Below are 25,821 nucleotides of genomic sequence, written 5' to 3' on the forward strand. Positions count from 1 at the left end.
AGTCTTCTCTCTCAGTTTTTAGAAGCACCAGCACTCCAGTTGCTTAAACCAAAAATCTTAATCATCCATAATTTTTCTTTCCTCCATTTAGCAGGTCCTATTTATTCTTCCTTCAAATGTATTCAGAATTCAAACACTTCTCACAATTCACTGGTTTCCCTGCTTCTATCCTTGCTCACCTATAATCTATTCTCAGCAGACCAGCTAGAGTGATTCTTTTAAAACCTAAATCAGATCATGCCATTCCTATGCCCAAACTACTTCATTGGCTCTCTGTCATTCAGAACAAAATGAAAGTTCTCAAATGGCCTCACCAAGTTCTATAACACCTATACTGAAGTCACCACCAACCTCAAGTCCTGTTAATGTCCCCTAGTTCATTCTACTCCATTCACCCTGGCTTTTTTGCTATTCTTGGAATATGTCTCCTCACGGCTTTTGCACTTACTGACTCTTCTGTCTGTAATGTTCTTTCTTTGGGTGTCCTCAGATCTTAATTTTATCCCTCAGTTTTTGGGATATCTTCTCAAATGTAACTGGTAGAGTGCGGCCTCCATGGCATTTACTATTTGAAAATATAAATTGTTCCTTATCCCTGAACTCCTTATCTTTTTTTTCTGTTTTGCTTTCCCGTACTGCACTTTTTACCACCCGAAATATTACATATTTTTCTTACTTACATTATTTTCTCCCTCCCTGCTGACTACAATAACATCATTCTGTGTAGTTTACTGCTTTGAATCTGGTGCCTACAAGTACCAGGCATGTCAGATGTGTGAATGAGGCAAGGAATACTGAGTTATTACTTGCTTTATGGTATCATGATAAAAGGATCTGTAGAACAAAAATTCAACTTTTGTTCCCAAAATAAATTACCACTGGAGAGACTCATTTTAAGACTCTAACTAGAAATCTTTACAACATAAATAGTATATAAACATGGTCAATATATAAAGAAAGCATGACATACTCAAATACTGGTTTTCCACAGCTGAAAGCATACTGCTTTTTTTCCCACATAGCTTTATAATATTAATAAAAATGTGTGTATTATTATCATATCTACTATTTTTTCATGCTTCATACAAATTGGTAGAATATTTCTAACAAATTGGTGTTGCGGGTTGAGTAGTGTCTGAAAAAATTCGTACTTACCTAGAATCTCTGAATGTGCCCTTAATTTGGAACTAGTTCTTTGCTGATGTTAGTTAAAAGATCTTACTGATTAGGTTGCATCCTCAGTGAAATGACTGGTGTCCTTAAAAGAGGAAGAGTAACCAGGGAGATGCACCGAAAGGAGACTATGAAAATGAAAAGAAGACCATGTGAACATGGAGGCAGAGATTAGAATTATGTTGCTCCAAGTCAAGCAATACCTTCCAGAGCTGGAAGAAGCAAGGAAAGATTTTTCCCTAGAGCCTTTGAAAGGACCATGGCCCTGCTGACAACCTGATTTTGGACTTCTAGCCTCTGGAACTTGTGAGATAATAAATTTCTGTTTTTTAAGCCATGGAGTTTGTGGTAATTTGTTATGGCAGCCCTAGGAAACACAACCACTAATAACCATTTTTAAAAAATGTTGCACAGTTGTAAAAGTACAAGAAGAGGGAAGATGTGGCTTGTCTCGCATCACAAAGTAGTTCAGTCAGGATACTGAAAATGATATTAAGAAATCTTTATCAAGATTAAAGATGGTACACCAAATACACTTCTCCAGTCTTTCTGACTTCAGCATCAGGATAAAAATAAGGTATTTTAGAGTTCTGTGAAAAGATGAAAATATATTTCAGAAATCACCTATACTAGAAGAGAAGTTAGGAAATATTGAGAATATATAGACTTCTATCAACTTACATAAGCAGATTTCTAGAATGATCATTTATATTATACAATTTGAAGTTCTCACTTCTCATGACCAAAGGAGCTACAGGTGAACTGGAAGCTATGTCAGAATACATGCATGTAACTCTTTATGGGAAGTACACAGAGTAAAACTAAGTAGTATGGGTCACTCAGGGTGATCTGTGAAATGGCCTTATTGATAGAATTTATATCATATAACATTTTAGAATTGATATCTGTATAACAAAGAGCAAATGAAAAGGGTGATGTAAAGATAGTTATTGAGTTTTAGAGCTTGTAATAATCTTAGAAATCATCTAGCCTATTTTCAAATGTCTCAAAATTTTCAATGACATAGCATACATTTTTCAAATAAAATCTTACATAAATGTAATGTATCAATCAATCAAATATAATATAAGACTCTAATGTGTAAAGGCAATGTTAGTGGTCCATAGCCTTTTTTGTTGTGGTGGTGGTGGGGGTGGTTAAAGGAAATGGAGATCTAAGAAGGTGAATCAGTTACCAAAGGTAGACCAGTAATAGAAGCCAAGCTAAATCTGTTGAGAGCCTTGAAGATTACAACCTAGTGCCCTGTTCAGAAATTATAGACTCTGTGAAAGGGCCTATACAGTTTGCAACTTTGCTTTTGCCCTCAGGAGTTTTATATTTCTTCCTGAAATCTATCAGTATCATTATATCTGCTATACCAAATATCACTAAAAGTTACTGATATTTACCCCAAATTACCCAAAATCCATGAGTACACTATGTTTGATGTGCTCTGATGTAATATATTTTGTAGTTCAGTTACTAGAAATTCACCCAAGATTTCTGCAATCCTAAATGGAAGGTAACCTTTTTCCCCTTTCAATCTACATAATACTTTATCTAAACTTCTTCCATTATAATCTTTTAATTTTCAAGCTATTTGTATGCATTTTTGTTCTCACTAAGGACACTTTGGATCTAGGATTAAGATCCATCTGTGACTCAGGAAACCATCTACCAGAGTGTCTTTCATAAAGCAGGTATAGAACCAACATTTGGTGAATTAAATAAACTTTGATCTAGTTTGGATACCCTTTTCTACTTTTACTTTATAGTGGTTCTTTGAAGATCTGTAAGTTGTCTGTGCTATTCTCATGCCCATCAAGTAGAACGAAGTGAACATGGCTATATATAGATGATCTTATCTTATCACTTGACATAAAATGTCTGGAAGAGTCTGTTGATGGTTGTTATGAACATTGTATGCCCTCAATAAATATTTGTTGAATGAACATTTATAATAGGTCTGCATTTCAAAGCTGAAGACTAATTTGATGTTGCCAGTGATTTATAGACTTTACTTTGACTAGATCCTGAAATTATCTTTGGCTTGTGCTTTTTTCTTTGAACTATCTTTCTGCCTTGATGTTCTTCTCCTTCCAATCTATTCCACACACTGATGGCAGATAAATCTTCTTGAAAAACTACTTTGATGCTGTTACTTGCCTGCTCGGTGTCCTTCAATAACTTCCTACTAATGGCAGCTCAAAGTCATAACTCCTTAGGCTGGCTCTAGAGGTTGTGTATAGTCTGACCACTGCACAAAATTCTAGTCTTAGCTTCAAATGCATTACAAAATACTTAATGTGTGGTAGTTAAAACATGGATCTTAGTCTGAGAAAGATACGCATTTTAATCCTGAATCTGTCATTTCCTAAAGATATGACCTTGTACAATTCATTTGCCATCATGAGCCTCAGCTTCTTCATTTTGAAAATGGGAATGATAACTGCATTACTTTCGTTCCTTCCTTCAGTATATGTCTTTTGGGTGCTGACTATGCGCTAGGCACTTCTCTGGGTACTGGGATAAATCAGTTAACAGAATAGACAAAATTATCATGGAGCTTGCATGCTAGTGGGGAGAGTAGAAAACAAATAGAATAAGTGGATAAGAAACCTATAGAGTATTCTGGAAGCTAAAGTACTACGAAAAAAATGTAGGTGAGTATCAAGAATTGAGAGGAGATCTTGGTGAAGAGGAAGGATAGAAATCGGTCTTGGACCAACTGAGGTATTTTTCCTCCCTTGCTTTCCAGAAATTATAGAGCTCCCAGAAAAATTCAGATTTTTGAGATAAAACTGATTCAAGCTTCCTATTACTTGTTTTGTCAGAAGGTCCTAGGGAATTGTAGTTGTGTGTAAGGAAAAGAAGTTGATTTTGACAGTTTAATATTCCTAGGCCTTTATAATGTAAAATAGTCTAGATGAAGAAGTAAATTTTTTTTCTTAACGTGATGAATGAGAGACATTCAGAATTCCTGATTAGTGTATTGTATGGGTATCACCTTTAGAATAGATAATATTTTATACCATTCTGTGCTTTGCATATGACTGTCCTTGTTGTTTTCCTTTTGTTTGTGTATAAATGCAGAAATCAGCTAAGGTAAATGGAGAATTTGGGCAATGTATTTATTCTGAATTTATATTCAAGGCAATATACATCTTCATGACATTATTTGTTTTCTTCTGATTATAACCCTGTCATGGTATTCCGTGACAGTAGACTAAAACCCAGAATTTTACTGGATGTTTCGAAGTATGTAGATTATTGGTTGACACTGGATGGATATCAGATTCACTGGAGGGCTGAAAAACAAATGCTTGTGTTTGAACACGACTTTGCTCCCTCTCTGCTGATATAATTGGTCTCTGATGGAACCCAGGCATTGGTGCTTTCTAAAATTCCTCAGATGATTTAATATGCAACCTGGCCAGAGAACCATTGATTTAAGTAATTGATCTAGCCTTCCCTCTCTCTCCAACCTCATCTCCTATCATTCGCTCCATAACTTACCTTTCTCTGCTCATAGGCCTTGTTTCCATTCCTCCACATTGCAGATTGTACACTCATCTCAGGGTCTTTGCATTTTCTGCTTTACTCAAAATGCTTTCTCCCAGATGCATTCGTTTAACATTTCAATAAATATTTATCGATCACCTCCTCACTCTGCTATGGATAGAACTGAAATGAAAAATAATATAAAAATAAGATAAAGTAAAATAATAAAATAAAATATCCTGGCTATCAGCCTGGCTACTGGCTTCTTTTCATTAAAGGATTCAGTTTAAACACCAGATTCTGGTACACTTTTCCTGACCATTTCAGCTGAAATAGCTACTCCTAACCTATTCTCTTTGTCCTTACCCTACAATTTTAATTTCATTTATCTTATTATGTAATTGGATTTGTCTTATCTATATTTTCTCCCACCTATAGAATATGATGATGAAAATTTTATGTTTTATTCAAAATTTCATTTTCAGCGCCTAGAATAGTATTGGCTATTCTATGATTTTGGAACATAGTAGGTATTTAATAATTAATCAGTTAATCAACTATCTCATGTAAAGAATATGGACTCTATAGTTACTAAACGGAATCTCACTTACCCTGAAGCTATTGGAGCATAAGCTTTAGGGTCCCATATGATCAGGAACCAATTTCAATTTTGTATTTTTTGTAACAAGATTCCTTCAAATAATAATAATAATAATAATAATAATAATAATAATAAGAAGAAGAAGAAGAAGAAGAAGTAGTTTCAGGGCTCATAAAACATGGATGTCTCCTATACCTAAACTAAATTTTCCTCTAAGCTAATCAGGTATTTATCAGAAGAGTATTTGTATTGCTTTAGTTAAATAAGTAAAGTAATTTTGCTGTGAAGGACAGGCTATGTAGGAATCATGTGAGCTGAGTGAGTAAAACATTTGGATCTAATAATAAATGTTTGAGAAAAAGCTTGTTTTGGAAAACAAGAGGAATTCATTTTAGCTTTTATTGCAGAAACAGGTTTTTCTGTCAGTTTTCTGCATTGGGCCATTTACAATAAGTTGTATAACAATATAATTATTTCCATACGATTAAGTAATTAATTGCTGCAGAACATTTGATGTTTACATTTCTAAGAACATTTTTGATAAAAAATGAATAACATGAAAATATATGATTGGCAATCTTTAATGCTTGATTGAAAGTGGTGTGAAATTAGACTTTCAAAAAATTACTGATTTGAAAGTACATTTAAAATAAATTACAATAAAATTTTGAAATAATTCCATATCAAGGATATTTTTAAGGGCGTATTCTTATAAGAATTGAGGCATGGTAGCCTTAATTATATTAAGTCTTTGTATTTAAGTTATTTTAAACATTGCTCTTTTCAATTTGAGGAGATGCTTTTCTTTGAGAAAGCCTTGGAAACAAGTAATGTGTTTGAAATAAAATCTCGGAGTAGTAAGCTGTTACTGAACGTCCTTCATAATTTGACTTAAATATTCCTTTCCAACTATTGCTTCCCCAGGGTAAGAGTGCTACTGGCTGTCAAAACACAGATGATTCTTTCCTGCCTTGTAGATTTGCTCATGCTGTTTTGCATTTCTAGACTCATCTTGCTTCGCAAAATGTGGCCCTTACACCAGTGGCATTGGCATCACCTTGGAGCATTGTGGAAAGATGCAGAATTTTACATCCCACCCCAATCAGTGAAATCAGAATCTCTGTATTAATGTGATTCCCAGGTTATTCATGTACACTTTAAAAATGTAGAAGTAGGTCCAATTTTTGAGATTCTATTTTTTCTTCACACTCATACCTCTATCTCTTGATTTCTTCCCTGAATCCTCCCGAGAAATATGATGTCTCAAATGTGGGGGGTATTGTATTTTTAAAAATATTGCCTTCAATTGTTATTATTTGTGTACAAGCTTCTTCCTTGAGGATATTATTCATGCCTAAACCACCCCCTAAGGAAATGGGTTTCATGGATCCTCCAAACATGCTCTGTTAAATAATTCTATCCATGCTTCCCAGAACATTACAAATGGAATACTGAATTTAATGAAAACTAAATTTCTCTGAGGTAAGAAGACAGATCATTGTCTATAAGCTCCCTAAGCCATTATTTAATTCTGGCATTGCTGGGTCTCAGAGTCAGAAACTTTCTGTCTTCTCCCTCTAAAATGGTAGCAGAGGGAAGGAAAGCTGAAGAACTTCTCTACATTTTTCTGAGTGGCCTGGATTATCATCTCTGCTTTCATTGAGGCAGCCTGAGTGTGAACTCCTTCTTTTCTTCCTTGCTTTGTGTGAAATTTAGCAGGTATCTTAGCTATCTAAGTTTTCATTTCCTCATCTGTTAAATGAGGGTGATGATAATATAATAACAATACCTACTTCATAGGCTTATCATTACATTGTATCTGCAGAAAATTTTGCATAGTTCTTAGCATATAATGAACACTGAGATGACTACCATTGATATTATTACTATTATTATTATTATTATTTTAAATGTAGGTTACTTTAGTGTACCTAAAGGAAGCACATAGAAAATTTCTTAAAATTAAATTATTTAATTTATATTTACCTTTAATACATTGCCCCAAACCAATAGTTTTGAACTTTAAATATGGATATTTTCATGAATCTTGTCAGTAATTCAGCTAGCCACACTTATTTAAGTGGTTTGCCAGGTTGTTGAGGGGCATAGGATTAAAAATTAATGTAGCAGTAAAGGCTTCCTTGCTTTTGAACAGATCAATATCTGTAAGTGAACCAGAGGCACTTACAAGTAAATATCCAGGAATAAATTAAAAATAGATTCACTGTGGTTAGATGGAGTTAGGGATCTAAGATTATGGTCTCTGCCAAAACTTAGTGACCCAAATACATATTCCTCTTTTGTTATCCTCCCTTTCAGTAATGCTTGTCAATTTCAGTAGGTCTTGATATGTCTGGATGCTCAAAAGGAGATTGAAGAGTTGAGCTCTTTAATCAGTAATAGCTTTGAAAATACAAATCAAATCATGATCATTCTCTAAAGGAAACTTTTACAGAACATATGTTGTTTTGTATACTTGTATGTTTGTACAGAATTACCTACATACAAATACAACATTTTGTATAGGTGATTCTAGACATTTGTCAACCTCATTAAAAGTATAACTAAGCTGAAAAAACAGAGAAGAGCAATTACAGAATCTAAAATTAGAACTGATCTGCTTCTTTAAAAGAGACTTGAAAAGGATTCGGTTTTAAATCTGGTCAAAAGTCTATGAAAATCAGATGAAAGGTAGATCACATCCTTACCCACATTCCAGGTTATTACTTACTAACTCAACTGAGATACTCACTGAGCTCTGTTCTGTACAAGACATTATACATGCTGAGATACAAGTGTGAGCTAGAGAGTCCAGCCAATATGGAACATAAACTTCAAAAATAGAATTGCATGTTGATTTACAGTTAAGGTGTTCCCAGTCCCAGATGATATGACAGCATGTAAATGGTGACCTGATCTTTCTGTGCCAAGGCCCTGGAGCAAGGAAGAATTACCACATTTGAGGGACAGAGAAAATGCTAATAATTGCTGGAGGACAGAGACCAAGGAAGTTAATGGTGTGGTCAAATCATTCTAGGCTATATTAAGAGTGTTGCTTTTAATTCTAAAAGCAGCGGGACACCACTGAAGGATTTTAAACAGGGAAGCCCAAAGGTCATAACTAACTGTCATGTGAAAAAATAGATTAGAAAACCTGAAAAGTGGGTGGGAGGGAGGACCTTTTGGAAGGTTACTGCAGTAGATTGGAAGATGACATAATGGTAGCTTGAACTGGTTTAGTGGCAGCACAGATGGAGAATCAGAAGAATGGATGGGACTGAGAAAGAAAGCTTTAAGAAGGGTAGTGGGCTTAGCTTAGAGACAGTTGGAGATTGTTAGGGGATAAGTGAAAAAGGAGGTAACTAAGATGATTCCAGGTTTCGTGCTTAAGCTATTGCATAAATGAGAGTGATCTTTGCTAAGGAAATGAGTTTAATCTTGGATATGTTGCCCTTGAGTTGTCCTTGGGAGATTCATGTAAAAATGTTGAGTCGGCAACTAGCTGCATGTTTCTGAATCTTAGAGAACCATGAAGCAACTTTTTAAAATTTGGAAACTATCATTTTAAGGCAAATGAAAGGAACTATTTCTGCACTAATCATATAAACCTAGGAAACTTGTCATCTTACCCTTCTTGAAAATTTAAAAAACAGAAGAAGAATTGCAAAGGATTTAGATGCAGGCAATGGTTTGCAAGCTTTGTTTCTCAGAATCCTGAGATACCAGGAAGGAGCCTCAGAGCATCCTGTGTACTGAGGAGGTGGCCCTTAAACTCCTTCTCATGGAAAGGAACTTTGCTTTTTTCTACTACATAAGCTGCAATTTCAAATTATATTTTACTTTTAAAAGGATTCATTTTTAAATTAAAAATACCTACGTCTATGAATGGTAATTCTCTGATACATTAATAAAGAATAGTTAGGAATCGGAGTTCACGTAGGGCAACTACTCATATCTTCTACACTTAACATTGGGTTGGAAGGACTGTTTGGTTCTTATGCAAAATTATTCTCATCTCTGTGATATGCTTGAAAAATAATTTTCAGAAACAAGAGGGCAAAAGTTGCTTCAATCCACAGTTTTATATTGTGAGTTTTGCCTTGTTACCTGAGATCAGCAACTGGGTGAACCAGATTATCTCCTTTTAGCTTGCAGATTTTTACCAGTTGCTGGGAACGCAGACTAGTGATCCATTTCCAATATTCCTCTGGTTGAGATGGAATAGACTGAGATACATTTTGTCTTGCTGGTCCCTTTTTCTGTAGTCTTGTTACTATTTTACTATCTATTTTATCATGTCTGTTACTGTCATGTCATTTTCTGGATTAGGAAGTGGTGTTGCCCTTTTTCTTGCTATGAAGGACAAATAATTACCACACGCAGAATGCCCCCGTGCTACAGGAACTGAAAAGGTATAATTCCAGCTTTCTGATGCTCTTTCAGACTGACACTCAACTGTAACAAATGTGTGCTGAGAGAAATTAACATTTTTTTCTCTCATATTTCACTACAATTCACAGGAACAAACACAGTTCCAACACTGATCATTTTAGGCCAGTGAAACGTTAAGAATCAAAGTCCCAGGCTCAGAGAGAAGTTATACTGTAGAATTAAACTTTATGATCCATTTGCAAGGATTAAAACATACTTGGTTCATCTTAGTAAGTAAATACTGCTAAATTTATTTAAATATTGATCTGTTTTCAGTGGAAGGATTAAATGGATTTCAAAATGTGGAGGTTATAAATGTATGCAAAGCATTTTCTACTGTGATACAAATCCTGAGCCATTTCACTTTACAAGTCTGTAAATAGGTTGCTGATAACTGCAAATTCTGTTGTAAGTTGTAGCCATCATCTGTCACCAAGTTGGTATGTGGAAGACAGGGACAGATTAGTTTCTGCATAGCATCTGTCAGTGTAGATAGCTACTTCCTTTTGTGGGTGAGAAGCTTTACTACCTTGATCAGGTAATATAGGGCCTATTCTAAGATTCACTCTGTATTTCCCTTAACAGGTGGCATGATGAAGCTATAACTTCTACCTTGACTTTCAGACATATGATGAATGATCTTAAACATCATGTTTCATTTCATTTTTCAAAATAATTTGCACATGATCTTATAAATAAAACTTCATACAAAAAACACGAAACAAAACAAATGACAGTTGTTTTTAATCTGCCTAGAGGGAAAAAAAAAGCGTATATTCAATAAAAGTTTTATGTTTTCTGTACCAGAGTGCTGAGAATATTTCAGGTACTAGATGGTGAGAATTTTGTTAGCATTGGAAGAAAGGGGGGAAAAAAAAGACGAAATTTACTGAAAGGAAAACTGTCTGTCTGGAAATAATTTCAGTGAAAATTAGATATATTTTATAAAGTTAATTTGTCAGAAACATGAAAGCAAACTTGATATAAGCTGTTCTATTTATAAACTAATTTTCTCTGTTACATAGCTAGTGAAATTTGATATCAACAGTGTGTAGTGAAATTTGCTACAGCTTTTTCAATTCTTACTATATATATATGTTTTAATAAATACAAGTGTTACTTTAGTCTTTACCAGTTCTGGGCTGGAGTAGAACTTCCAAATAAATCTGAATCAGGTTATTATAGTAGTTTAAAAATAATAATTATTTATGGCATTGGGATGTTTTCTCCAAATTAAATAATTTTAAATGAGAAAATAGTATTCTTTTTTCTTTTCTTCTAAAAAGTAATTTCTTGTTAAGTGTCAAGTCAATACTTGTTAAGTCAAGTAATTTCTTTTTAAGAAATTAAAGTTGAGGTTAAGTGTTAACTAGGCTAATACAGGTATTTATTTATAATCCCTGTACCTACTGGAAACTATGACTTAGAATGTACATTTAAAATAATATAATTTGGGTGCCTGGGTGGCTCAGCTGGTTAAGCCTCTGCTTTGGGCTTGGGTCATGATCTTGGGGTCCTAGGATCGAGGCCTGCATTGGGCTCTATGCTCAGTGGGGAGCTTGTTTCCCCCTCTCTCTCTGCCTGCCTCTCTGCCTATTTGTGACCTCTCTCCATCTGTCAAATAAATAAAATCTTTAAAAAAACACACAAAAAAATATAATTTAATTCTCTTCTTCCTCTTCTCTCCATTTATTTTTTGGGCTGGTTAAGGTTATTTGATAAAGTTGGTCTGTGACCAAACACTGAAGTGAAGTGTTCAATGGATGATTTATGTTCATAGTAATGAAAGATTTAGGCTTCATTCTCTCAAACTGATTTCTAAATATGACAAACTAAAATGAGATTTTATTTGCATTAAGAAAGAATTTGAGTATCATTTATTCCCTTTATGTCTTTGGCATTCTTTATGTCTTTGGCATTCTATTTTAATTTTTAACACGCATATAACAGGTGGCAGTGTATATAGTCTAAATGAACATATTTCATTCTCTGCCCTTTGTAGTGTGACATACTGGCAGTTTCCAGAAAGGTGGTGTCACTTACCTTGTTCCCTTTAGAGAAAATGTTGTGCTTCTTCTTAAAGGAAAGGAAAGATAATGTGAGGATAAAACAGGTAATATTTAATGGTATCACAAAACCACAATAAATTTTATTGGTTAGCTTAAGGAAATACCTTTCATATTTGATTATATCTGTCATCTTTAATTTTAAAGTTTTATTTTTTACAATAAAATGCTTCTTAAAGGAAATCCATTGAATGCTGATTTTTATTTTAGGAGCTACAGCTTTCAGAGTTTAAGGAAATAACTGTATTGTGGTCAGAGATGATTACTAATAGTGTAATGCTTTCATTGAGTTCTCATGTTGTAGGATTTTTGTGGAATTTGGAAGGAGAAGAAATAGAGGGCAGTTTATGAAAACCTTAAATTGTTTTTGTAATTGACCATTTGGATCATCAGTGATAGTTGTGATGTGGAACACAACCACTGCGTGTGCAGCTTCACCTAGATACTTGGAAGTGTATTTGGGAGGCTAGTGTAGTAAAGGATATTATTCTAGCTCTAGAAGACTTGGATATACTAATAGCACCTAGAGAAATTAACATTCACATAGAGCCAAAAAGTGAAATTTAGAGAAAGTTACCTTTACTGTTATATTAGTAATAATATTAGTACTATTATTAATATTACTAATATTAATATGTTATTAATATATAATATGTCATTATATATTAATAACATATTAATATAATAATATATTGTATATTAATAACATATTAATATAATAATATATTGCATATTAATAATATATTAATATAATATTAATATTAGTGATATTACTAATTCTTTAATATTATTTTTACCTTTAATAATAAATTTTGTTATTTGAATTGAATAAATTCAAACCTTTATTTTCATGAAACGTATGTCTTTTTTTCAGCCAAATGATGAGTTTCTCGCCATTCACTTTTTTCTTTGATCAGCTTTATTGAAATATAATTTATAAACAGGTACATTCACCAGTTTTAAAGGTGCATGATGATTTTTGACAAATGCATACAGTTGTATAATCACCAACATGATCCTTTCCCCTCAGCCCCTAGAAACACTGATCTGGTTTTTGTAACTATAGTTTACTGTCTAACATATCACTGATGCTTCTGTTCACATTTTTAGGGTTTTTTCCCCCTTTGTTTTATTTTTGTTAGTGTGCATCACTATTAAGGTAACTGCTGTTATATTCTGCAGTATTGAATCTACTGTTAATTCTACCCAGTTCCGTTGTCCACTTCTATAAGGACTTTCTATAATAAAATATGCATAATTTTTCAGTTGGCTATTCAAGATCAAATCCTGCTTTTGATGTTTGAACTTTCATCTGCAAAATGGAAAAATAATTATGTGTGCCTCATAGGATTAAATTCAATTATCTGTGTATAGCCCTTAACAGTAAATAGTAAGCTCTCAGCGAGTACTAGCTGTTATTTTTATTATAACTTAGTCTTTGTGACTTATTAAAAATGCCATTTCTTAGGTAATTAAATATGCTCATTATTTCTAGTTTTCAGCTAAGAGCATCACTTTCCCAGGAAAAAAGACTTTTACTTCCTTCTTAACTTCTCTTCCTTACAAAATAAGTTCAGAGGGCAGTTTCTTTTGAAGTTCTCTTGACAGCATCCTGCCTGGGCTCCTTTTCTCACCTTCAACCATACAGTATACCTTCTCAATTGGTATGAAGAATTCCTTTCCTGTTTCTTGCTATTCCTCTTTTACATCAGTTTTTACATTAAACAGATTTATTCATGAATTTTTCTTTGAACTGGGAGTTCCTGGAAGAGTGGGTTTTCATTTTATTTCTTGTATTTTCAGCACCAAACACAGTAGCTTGCATTGTAGTTACTTAATATTGAAGGTCAATATACAAAACGATAAACAAATTCTAGGAAAAAACCATTAACTTTTGCAGGTGTCATTTTCATTTTAGCAGTTTTATGGACTATATCAGCTTGACACATTAATGGCCTTCCTTCTCACCTATCTTAGCAAACTGTAGAATGTGAAGAATTTACCCTAACAACTACTTGACAATACGTGAAAACATGTTCTGACCAAATGTCTCCAGAAGACTTTCAGGCCTGTCTTGCTTGATGCATTTCCTTGTTTCATTATTTATTAAAATGCTATTCAGGAAGCTGAATTTGGTGGTGGTTTGCAATGCTGCATTTTTATTGGAAATCTTTGACTATATCTAGTTTCCTTGGTATAAGTTGTTATGTGATCTTAGCACAGTTGTCCAGGTCAGAGCACTTTTGTACTTTCATGGTAGTTCTAAAACTGGCCCTTTGCCAGATTATCAAGCATTATGTGAAAATAATGTGAAATTGCTAGATAGCATTTCCACTGATAAGTTACTGAGACCCTGATCAGGAGCCCCTAAGAGCTGGCTTTCTCCTATTCTTTGACTGTAGCAATAAAAAAAGACAACTATGTCTCTATGACTTTGCCTCTTTTCTGTATCATTACCTTTTATTTGCTTTTTATAGTAAATAGCTGGCTTCCAAATGTCAAAAGCTATATGCATTAATATGGAGGTTTGCTTATTCTGGAAGAGTATCACTTAGAGATTACAGTATTTTCTTTTGACTTTGCACCTCCAAATCAGAGGAAAGACATGCAGTACTCAAAAGTGTATATTACTTATTAAAACAAAAGGGAAATATCATTAATTTTCCAAATGAGATGTTCTAGTTTTAATTAGTTTTAATTTATAGTAATCAACGAGTTCTAGAGGGTTCCTTCCTGGCTCAGTTGGTAGAGCGTGGGACTCTAGATCATAGGGTTGTGAATTCAAGCCCTACACTGAACAGAGAACTTACTTTAAAAAGAAAAAGAAATAAAAGAAAAAGTAAGTACTAGGACTACAGCAGTATATTTGATCATATAGCAAACATTAACTAGGATCTGGTAATCACACATTTGAAAGTCACTAACAGGAAGATACACTCTTGGCATTCCAATTTAAACTTATGGACACTCAAAATTGTAGCTTGGCATTTATTTTTAACCTTTCCACTTATAAAACCTTTTATTTCAAGTTTATCTCAATCACTTGTGACAAGATTTCCATGTCAGAGTGGAAGACTCAGTGTTCTGTATTAGTATTTTGAAAAGTAAAACACTCTCTAATTGTGGAAGTTTCTCAGGAGCTCAAGATGTTCAAGGAATTAAGGCCAAATTGGGTTTAGCCATATAGGTGAAGGGCAGAATTTATAAGAGATTCCTATAGAAAGTTAGTCAAAAGGCAGCTATACAGGCTAGGTCATAGAGAGACTTTGGATTTTTTTCTGAAGTAGAGTGGAAGCCACTGAAAATGATCAACAACAAATAGAGAAGGGGCTTGAGAGGGAAATAACATAATTAGATTTACACTGAAAAAAAATCTCTTTGTGGATATTGTTTGGCAAGTAGTTTGGAGGGAAAGAGAAGAAGCATGAGGACCAATAACTAGTCTAGTGCTAACTGAGGGTTTTGGAGGGTGAGCCTGGTGGTACGTATTAAGGAGGGCACGTATTGCATGGAGCACTGGGTGTGGTGCATAAATAATGAATCTTGGAACACTGACAAAAAAAATAAAATTACCAAAAAAACCCCCAAAACCCACAAAAAAACTCACTAGTTTAATGCAGTAGTCCAAGGGAGGAGGGAAGTGGGTTTCAGCTTAGGAGGAGGAAATGGAGATGGGGACAAATGCATGGAGTTGAAATACATTTATCCGTTGAATGAACATGTCTTGATAATATATTAGCTCTAAAAGATGAAGTAGTGGGAAGAATCATGATGGGGTCCAGAACTCTGGCCTAAGCAGCACATAAATGCTGAGGTCATTTACTTAAAAATTGGACAAGGCAATGGGGAGAGGAATTGTTTGAGAATAGAAAGAAAGGGGGTTCTTATGAAACCAGGGTTTGGTGTTAGCTATTAGATTTGAGAGGCTCATAATCCATCTTAGTGGAGTTGTTAGGTAAATGGTTAAAAATTAGTCTAGTCTCAGGAAATAGGAACTTCACTGCCTCTACTTTGGAGATAAAACAAATACTTAGTAAGAAAAAGGTATCTGTCTATGCACTAAAGGGGGCAAATATTATTAGATCTAACCCTGAAGCTGAAAGATCTTGCACTTTAATTGGAGATATCAAATGCATATACATATGTTTAAATGGTCCCAGGATTGAGCCTATTCATATGCTTATTATAAGGATTTGGGCATGTTAGCTTATGCCAGAGCTGGACACAGGGATTATATTCTGCAGACTATTTTTGGAAGAATTTTACTCCTGTGCTGAAAAGAGACCTCATCGACAATCATAGGAATAGATTTTGCCCCTTAATTAGATGGAATGGAGCTCACCCTGAGCTTCAGGATACTTGACATAAAGGCAATGAAGATATGCTCTTTGCAGAGAAGGATGTTATGGAATCATTCATTTGTTTCACTGACAAACCTATGTTTTGCAACAAAATTAAATAGAAAGGATTGTAAAATAAAAAGAGTTGTAATATTAAGGGCCTTACAGATATCCATGAAGTCAGCATTAAGCTCCTTATCAGTGTGATGGGAAGGAGCACCATGAACCAGGAATTTAAAATATGGGTGGTACTGGAATAAAGCCCTAGCAGAGTGATGTCCACATCAGCTGACATCATGAGTTTGTGGGAAACAAGGATATTAATGGCCCTCCTGAGTAACATGTATCCACTCTATACTAGAAGAAAATTTAAAAATTTGAGAAAATGGCAAGGACCTAAAGTGCTGATATTAGTAAAGGCTACATATTTTTAAAAAAGTTGCTGAATTATTTATGTATTAACTTTCTTACTGAACTCAGGTGACTAGTTAAAAGATAAGTATGATTTATTCATAAATTGGAAATAATAGTAAAAAAAGAGTAATTGCCAGAAATGGTAGTAAAAGAGGGATGATCCCCCTGTTCTCGAGAGAGTCATCATGTTGTATTTAAATTGAAATTTTAAAAATGAGGTAATTTATGTCAAATTTGGGAATCATGGCCATGCCACATGCTTGCATTGATAGATAGAAGTGCAGTTATGGAGTGACAATTAGTTGTTATTCTTAAAACATCTTAGACCGGGCATTTGGGATACCTGAATCCTCTCCTATTGAAAGTTTGCTGGGAATTTTCTAAGGAATTAATGCATAATGATTTAAAACAAGGTGAAGTAATACTTTATGATGGCATATTTGGTTCTGTTGAAAATTCTATTATTTGGCCTCAGTATTCAGAATCAGAATACAGTGACAGGTCTGCATCATATATTTCAAGCCCTAAGTAGAAACCTGAATCTCAAATTAAATTCCTCTGGGCTTAAAAGGACACATCCTTTAGGGCCAAGGAACGAAATAGAGTGGAGAAGGCTTAGTGTTTGCCTGATTATTTATATGCCTTCCTCTAAGGTATCAGTTTTTAAATATATATGGCCCAGTTATGATGATAAAAGTCAGCCCATTTAATTTTACCCATTTGGGGTAGTTGCATGGAGAAGAAGTGAAGAGGACTCCCTTCTCTTTTAAACTAACTGATGGATGGAATTTGAGTATCTGTAAAGATGTGAAAAAGTATTTTTGGCAAGGTAGATTGTGGAAGGAAATGTATATGAGTGTGGCAAAGTCCAGGGCAGTTTTAGAAAAAGAGTGAATATGACAGAGAACTATTTGTTAAGGATTTTTTCATATCTATTCACATTACAAATTACTGCAGCAATAAAAAGATGTGCATCCCTTTTCCTGCCTTCATATGTCTTAGGAATTTAGTGAGAAGTGTTAAGGAGTGAAAGATATTGATTGAAGTGATATTTTAAGGCATATTGATATGATATCAGAACACCTTTTGGACACAGTTTGGACAAAGAAAATTCTAGAGGTAAATAAACTTGTCAGAGACAGTGGTATTTGTAGATCTAAGAAGGATGATATTAACCTGTAGAAGCTCCTTACGTTCAGAAGAAAGTCCATCAGAATAACGTCAGAGTTGTCCACAGAAACCTGGCAAGCCAGAAAGGGCTGGCAGGATATATTCAGGGCACTAAATGAGAAGAACATGCAGCCAAGAATACTTTATCCAGCAACACTGACAATCAGAATGGATGGAGAGAGAAAGAGTTTCCAAGATGGCAAGGCTTAAAAGAGTATGTGACCACCAAGCCGACACTGCAGGAAATATTAAGGGGGGGGTTCTATAAAAGAGGAAAAATCCTAAGAATATCATTGAACAGAAACATAGAGACAATCTAACAATGTCAATAAAAACGTATCTATCAATAATCACTCTCAATGTAAATGGCCTAAATGTGCCCATAAAACGACACAGGGTTGCAGATTGGATAAAACGACAGGACCCATCCAAGAGACCCAGACTGAAAGTGGATACACCCAGACTGAAAGTGAAGGGATAGAGAAACATCTTTCATGCCAATGGGCCTCAAAAGAAGGCCAGGGAAGTGATTCTCATATCAGATAAATTAGATTTTAAACTAAAGACTGTAGTCAGAGATACAGAAGGACACTACATCATTCTTAAAGGGACTATCCACCAAGATGATCTAACAACTGTAAATATCTATGCCCCCAATATAGGAGCAGCCAACTACATAAGAAAACTATTAATCAAGATAAAGAGTCATATTGCTATGAAAACATTAATAGTAGGAGATCTTAACATGCCTCTCTCAGTAAAAGACAGACCATCCAAGCAGAAAATCAATAAAGAAACAAGAGCATTGAATGACACATTAGACCAGATGGATCTCATAGATATATACAAAACATTCCATCCTAAAAGAACAGAATTCTCATTCTTCTCAAGTGCACATGGAACCTTTTCCAGAATAGACCACATCCTGGGACACAAATCAGGACTCAACCGATACCAAAAGACTGAGATTATTCCCTGCATATTCTCAGATCACAATGCTTTGAAACTGGAGCTCAAAGACAAGGAAAAGTTTGGAAGGAACTCAAACACCTGGAAGCTAAAGACCACCTTGCTTAAGAATGCTTGGATCAACCAGGAGATCAAAGAAGAACTTAAACAATTCATGGAAACCAATGAGAATGAAGACACTTCGGTCCAAAACCTATGGGATACAGCAAAGGTGGTCCTAAGGGGGAAATACATAGCCAGCGAAGCTTCCCTCAAAAAAATTGAAAAATCCAGAATACACCAGCTGTCTCTACACCTTAAAGAACTGGAGAATCAACAACAAATCAAACCAACTCCACACATAAGAAGGGAAATAATCAAGATCAGAGCAGAGATCAATGGGGTAGAAACCAGAGATACAGTAGAATATATCAATGAAACTAGAAGCTGCTTTTTTGAAAGAATCAATAAGATCGATAAACCATTGGCCACACTAATCCAAAAGAGAAGAGAGAAAGCTCAAATTAATAAAATTATGAATGAAAAGGGAGAGATCACAACTAACACCAAGGAAGTACAAACAATCACCAGAAGTTATTATCAACAGTTATATGCCAGTAAGTTAAGCAACCTAGATGAAATGGATGCATTCCTGGAAAACTATAAACTCCCAAAATTGAACCAGGAAGAAACTGACAACCTGAATAGATCGATATCTACTAATGAGATTGAAGCAGTGATCAAAAATCTCCCAAAAAACAAGAGCCCAGGACCTGACGGATTTCCTGGGGAATTCTACCAAACTTTCAAAGAAGAGATAACACCTATTCTCCTGAAGGTGTTTCAAAAAATTGAAGCACAAGGAAAACTTCCAGACTCTTTTTATGAAGCCAGCATTACCCTGATCCCCAAACCAGGCAAAGACCACACCAAAAAGGAGAATTTCAGACCAATATCACTGGTGAATATGGATGCTAAGATTCTCAACAAGATCCTAGCAAACAGGATCCAACAGCACATTAAAAAGATTATCCACCATGACTAGGTGGGATTCATCCCTGGGTTATAAGGATGGTTCAACATCCGCAAATCAATCAATGTGATAGAACCAATCAATAAGAGAAGAGAGAAGAACCACATGGTCCTCTCAATTGATGCAGAAAAAGCATTTGACAAAATTCAGCATCCATTCCTGATTAAAATGCTTCAAAGTATAGGGATAGAGGGAACATTCCTCAACTTCATAAAGTTTATCTATGAAAGACCCACAGCAAATATCATCCTCAATGGGAAAAAGCTCACAGCCTTCCCGTTGAGATCAGGAACACAACAAGGATACCCACTCTCACCACTCTTGTTCCACATAATATTAGAAGTCCTAGCAACAGCAATCAGACAACAAAGAGAAATAAATGGTATCCAAATTGGCAATGAAGAAGTCAAACTCTCTCTCTTCGTAGATGACATGATTCTATATATGGAAAACCCAAAAGACTCCATCCCCAAACTACTAGAACTCATACAGCAATTTAGTAACATGGCAGGATACAAAGTCAATGTATAGAAATCAGTTGCTTTCTTATACACTAACCTGCAGAGATGAAACAAAACAAAAAGATCCACAATATATCAACATATGGTTATAGAAATGAAGCAAAACTTTGGAGTTTGATCTGTCTAGATCTCAGAGAGCCATACTATTGATAGCATAATAACTAACATTTACTGAAGGCTTCTAATGAATACATAAACACACACTCATATACCACATATATATTACATATATAAAGGCACACAGAGATTCAATAACTTGCTCAATATCACACAATTAGTAAATGGTGTAGGTGGCATTCTGCATAAATCAGCTATCATTTACAAAAAGATGGAGAAGAGAAAAAAATGTAAAAAGGTGGCATTGTCAGAGAAAAGCAAGAGAGAAAATCTCTTTACCAACCGTGTGTTCTTGTATCATAATTTGTGTTTAGAGACTTTCCACTCTTAATTATATGGATTGCCAATGTTAGAATCCTAAATCTCTATTGTATAAGGTTTATTTGTAATAAATAAATAAATGAGTAACTAATATGTACTTCCAGTTTCTTAGAATAAAGTCTTTCCATGCTTAATGCAGAAATGAAAATGAGTCACTGGAGGATGATCAATTTTAGAGTTCCTTGTTATAAGGGAATTAGGTTCACTTAATCATATTTAAAAATATGTTTTGGAGTCTGACATGACATTCATTACATATAGTAGTGTTCTGTTACTGTGGAAAAAACAAAAGAGTAGGTTAGAGAATATGGAATGATAAATATCCCGGAGCTGTGCTAGACACAAATCTAAGTGAATAATGTAATGTGGACTGCCCTAGTCATACAGCTTACAAAGCAGAACTAAAAACTTTCTTCTGCAACTTTGAGCTAGTGCAGACTAAGATTTTAGAAAATTGGTGTACAAATGGTAATAGCTATTGTCTGAACATTTGATAGGCAGACTGAAACACAAAATTGGCTATTAGCCTAAAGCCCAAGTGCTTTTTAAGAAGAGGAAAACAACTGAAGCTAGCAAATTGACTTCCATTTGGGGTGGGTGCCCAGAGTTCTGACTAAATTCACTCGTGGTGACTTTCAAATCTCTGGAGGCATAGGTTCTACTGACCTTTGGCAAATGGACCAAAGAGAAGCAGGGCAGCTTTAACAAAACTACCCTTGGAATTTCACTCAGCAAAACCTTCTCCAGGATAGTCAGCCAGAACAAATCATCAAATAACTTTCATAGAAACTGAAGCCTTGCTGGGAGAGGGGCAGAAAAATTCTTTCATAATATTGGGAATAGTGTAGAACTCATTCCAGTAAGCCCTTAGCTGGGGCTGAATTGCAGTAGGATAGAGAATGTGAGAAGGAGCTGACCCTTGGCTGAGTAGAAAGGTTGGGGTGGAGAAGCCTAGAAGAAGCCCAAATAGGGAACTAGAGGGAGGGGCCAGGAATCCAGAGAATCAACCCAAATGAGATAGCTCGGGAACAGTGAGGCTGTACTGGAGGACAAGGGCAAGACTCAGAAGAGGAAGGGTAGACTTGTCCCAAGGTCCAAGTCAGAGGGGAGCCTGCGGTGGGGGAATGTACAGAGCATTTTGCCCTCAGACAGGGTGTCCCTTTTCAAATAAAGAAGTACTATTGAAGCCTTTTGGGCTATGTTATAAGAAGAGAAGGAATTTGGTACAGTTCATGCTATTGAGGGAATTATAAACTAGACCTATAAGCAAATAATTATTACATAATGCATTAAACAGAGATATTATGCAGTGGTTAATGGGAAGGTCTTGACCTACATTTAATTCTCCTTTCTGCCATTCCTGGCCATGTTAACCTTTAGAGATTATTTAGTGTTTAGACTTCCATTTCCATTTTCTTGTAAGGGAGTGATTACATTACTGATGTTATTGGGCTGCTGTGGATTAATGTGTTGATCCACAATGGGGACAGGATTGGACTAAATGGGGACATAGATTGGACAGGGGACAGGACTGGACTAAATGACAAAGAAATAAACAATGTGGAAGGCTAATGGCTTCAGCAATGTGTTTGAAATAATTGGAAAGTAAAATCACATAAATGAAATAATAATTTGATAATTGTTACTCTGTTTGGGGAGGCTAAACTTTTTAGAAACATAATACTACATGATTATTTTGTCCTGGAATTTGATAAATGAGTGAATTAGCATTGCTCTATTTTTTTTTAAAGATTTTATTTATTTATTTGAAAGAGAGGCAGTGAGAGAGAGCATGAGCGAGGAGAAGGTCAGAGGGAGAAGCAGACTCCCCGTGGAGCTGGGAGCCCCATGCGGGACTCGATCCTGGCACTCCAGGATCATGACCTGAGCCGAAAGCAGTCGTCCAACCAACTGAGCCACCCAGGTATCCCAGCGTTGCTCTATTTTTATGCTATGCTTTCAGTCTGTGAGTTCATCTAAATAACTAAAATATCAACCATTGTGTTTACTTAAATATTTGAATATCACAAACTGAAAGAACATGAAATGAAGTGGTAATTAACATAGTTCAGTGTATCTTACTATCTCATATGCATGTCTAAAATTAGTGTGCTAGGATAATATATACTTGTTCAGTTTAATTTCTAAGGCCAGAATTCTAGGCACAAATTGCACTTCGATGAAAATAAAATAACCGTGAATGTCAGGAATGTTTAATGCTATTTAGAATGCATGTTGCAACATACATAAGTGTGGACATGTATCTGGAACTAAAGTGGATAGGACCAGATAACTTAGTATTCAGTTATTCATTTTATATATAACTCATTGCAAAATACATGTATGGATAAAGTCGGATTCACCCTGAACACTGAATGGTCTGCTTGTGTAACTTGTTTCTGGGCTTCTAGGACCACACAACTATATCCCTAGCAATAGTGGTAGGTGGTTCAGAACTGTGGATAGCTCCTCCTATAGCTCTACTAAAAAGACAAAGTGCATTTATAATATATTGTCTTGGGTTATCATTTACTCTGGGAAAACATTGTGGTACTCATGTTTCCTTCCACAGCCCCTTATTTTAGAAGAAAAGGTGGAATAAAACAGAAAAGGCATGGCAGCAATAAGTGCTGCCTCATTATTCAGACCTATTAGGCAAATTAAATATTTTCATTGAGGCCAATAGAAGTAAACTAATTTTTATGATTGGTTTTCTTGCATATCTTATGTCTTTCCCTAATGCTCAGTTTTCTTCTATCATTAAAACCTTAAAACCTTACAAATGTCTGCTTTGAGAAAAAATGTACTGTGAAATCATATATGGTAGAGTCTAGGGAAGCATTTAGTTCCTTAGGAAAGGTTAGTCCAAGATTTTCTTTGGGAAGTAATTTTGAGAAATTCAGAAGGTGCTATATATATGACTAATATATTTTAAATTTTTAGCAAGTATGAAAAGTCAATTTATAAACATACAACAAAAAATGTAGATAATTCAGGGGTGCCTGGGTGGCTCAGTCGTTAAGTGTCTGCCTTTGGCTGGGGTCTTCATCTGGCTCCCTGCACTGCAGGAGGCCTGCTTCTGCCTCTCACATTTCCCCTGCTTGTATTCCTGCTCTCGCTGTGTCTCTCTCTGTTAAATAAAGAAATAAAATCTTTAAAAAAATGTAGATAATTCAAACACCTAAGTGTACTATTATTATTTTAAGTTCCTATATTTAACAACAGTAGATGTTTGCTGTAAATTAAATACCCAGTTTACACTGAATACATGGCATAAAAATTTAAAAAGTGGCTATAAATTCACTAAATAAAACAGATTAAATATTAGTATTATTTAATATACTAATAGTAAAATTTAAAATACTCTTTTTAGAGTAAAATTAACAAATGATTTCTTGCAAATTCAAATTCACTATAGAAGCCAGTATTAATATGATAAAATTCTACTAACATATTAGAAGATAGACCACAGAAATGCAAACATTATTGTGGTGGTGCTTTTTCTTGCTTTTCAAAAGATGTATGTAAGCCCACTGTATATCCATGATTGTACTTTAATTACTAAGAATAAGGCAAACTTTTATTATTTAACTCATATTTTGAACAAAACATCTGTTGCTGTGTTTTAGTAACACTATAAATTAAATTATCTAAGATCATCTAAGAAAGTTGAAATGTTTAGTAGAATGAGCTCATATATTTCTGAATATGATGAATATTGTCATGGATACCCTTTAGTATAGACACATTGAGTTATTTGCATATACAGAAGTTGTTTATCAACTTTTAAATATTTAGTTATAAACATTTACATATCTGTATTGGAAATTTTCTGTTTTTCAAGTTCATTTACATATTTAATAATTTAAAAACTCACACATTGATAAATTGTTTAAAATATGTAAATCAACTCTTGATTTGCTTATGTGGTAAGAAAAGTTTAAACAATTTTCAACTCATTTTGATTTAAACATGTATTATGTTTACTATTCTAAACTTAGTGATGAGTCAGATATACAAATAAACATCAACTGCATATTCATTTGGAACCTGTGAAGGTTTATATATAAGTTAGTAATAATATGGCATTGCTGTTGCTCTCAAGGAGCTTAGAGGCAACTTAAAATATTTTCAGTTATTTCATTACTGATATTTTGATATTTTTAAGTTGTGTTGAATACAAAGTCTTGTTTTGTAGTTTTTGATTTTTTTCCATAGGATTATTCCTAAGGGTTACTAGTTTACTATGGAGTATCCAAATAAAGGGTCAATTTCCCTGAAATACTAAACTGTTTATTGTGGACCTGATGTCATAAAATGGAGTTAAGTATAACACATTGAAAGACAGAGTTTAATTTCTGACAGAACATGGAACTCAAAATAATTTAGGGTCAGCCTTTCTTACTATTTATTATAGATTGACCAACCACTCAGTGTTTTTATTTGCAGCTAATATCTCTGAGTCCATAGATGGGTACTTAACCTCTGATGGTTTCATTGCCATTAGTGACCTGCTATCTCTCAATTAGCTCCGATCATCCATGGGACTAATGTTAGTAACAGGTATTAAAACCTTTTCATTGGTGAGGAGAATACTTTGAGCATAGATGTCTTTCAAATATGTGTATCCTTGATTGCAAAGAGAGGAAATTTTTACACAATGCTAATAAGCAAAATACCAGGTAGTTGTTTGATCAGTAATATCAGCATTTTGCGTATTATTTTATTGCTTTAGTGTTAGGAAAATATTTAATCACTAAAGAGTGCATTAAAGTTAGAAAGAGTGGGATGACAAATTTAGTAATTTTTAATACAGGATTTCCATGATATGTGGCTTTAGAATTCCATCTATGCGAGGGAAGTGGATCACATTCTGTGCAGGTTTTACTTTTTGACCGTAGTTTTTTCTTCTTTTAAGTTCTGTGAATACTATAAATTTATGATTTTGGTCTTTTCAATTATATTAAATAATTAAATTTTAAAGTTATATCATGGTCTTATTGAAAGTCATTTAAAATTGTTGGTTAAATGGGTCAGTCATATTGATATTGATATACAAGCAGTAATTATCTTACATTTTAGAAGAATTATAAGCAGGATACTCCAATAGTAAAGCTTTGGAAGTTTGATTACTTATATCATGTTTTTTGTTGGTTGTAAATTTTATTTTCAGGGCTATGCTTTT

The 25,821-nt window shown here is 34.5% G+C and overlaps 1 protein-coding gene across 1 annotated transcript in view; it reads left to right on the forward strand.

Annotated features, from left to right (window-relative positions):
• The window catches only part of GALNT13 (polypeptide N-acetylgalactosaminyltransferase 13), a 539,666-nt gene that overhangs the window by 104,242 nt on the left and 409,603 nt on the right, over window positions 1-25,821 (forward strand). The gene's annotated exons all lie outside the window — the stretch shown is intronic.

Source organism: Lontra canadensis, unplaced genomic scaffold (assembly GCF_010015895.1).
Source record: "Lontra canadensis isolate GAN:19392208 unplaced genomic scaffold, GSC_riverotter_1.0 scaffold13, whole genome shotgun sequence".
NCBI lineage: Eukaryota > Metazoa > Chordata > Mammalia > Carnivora > Mustelidae > Lontra > Lontra canadensis.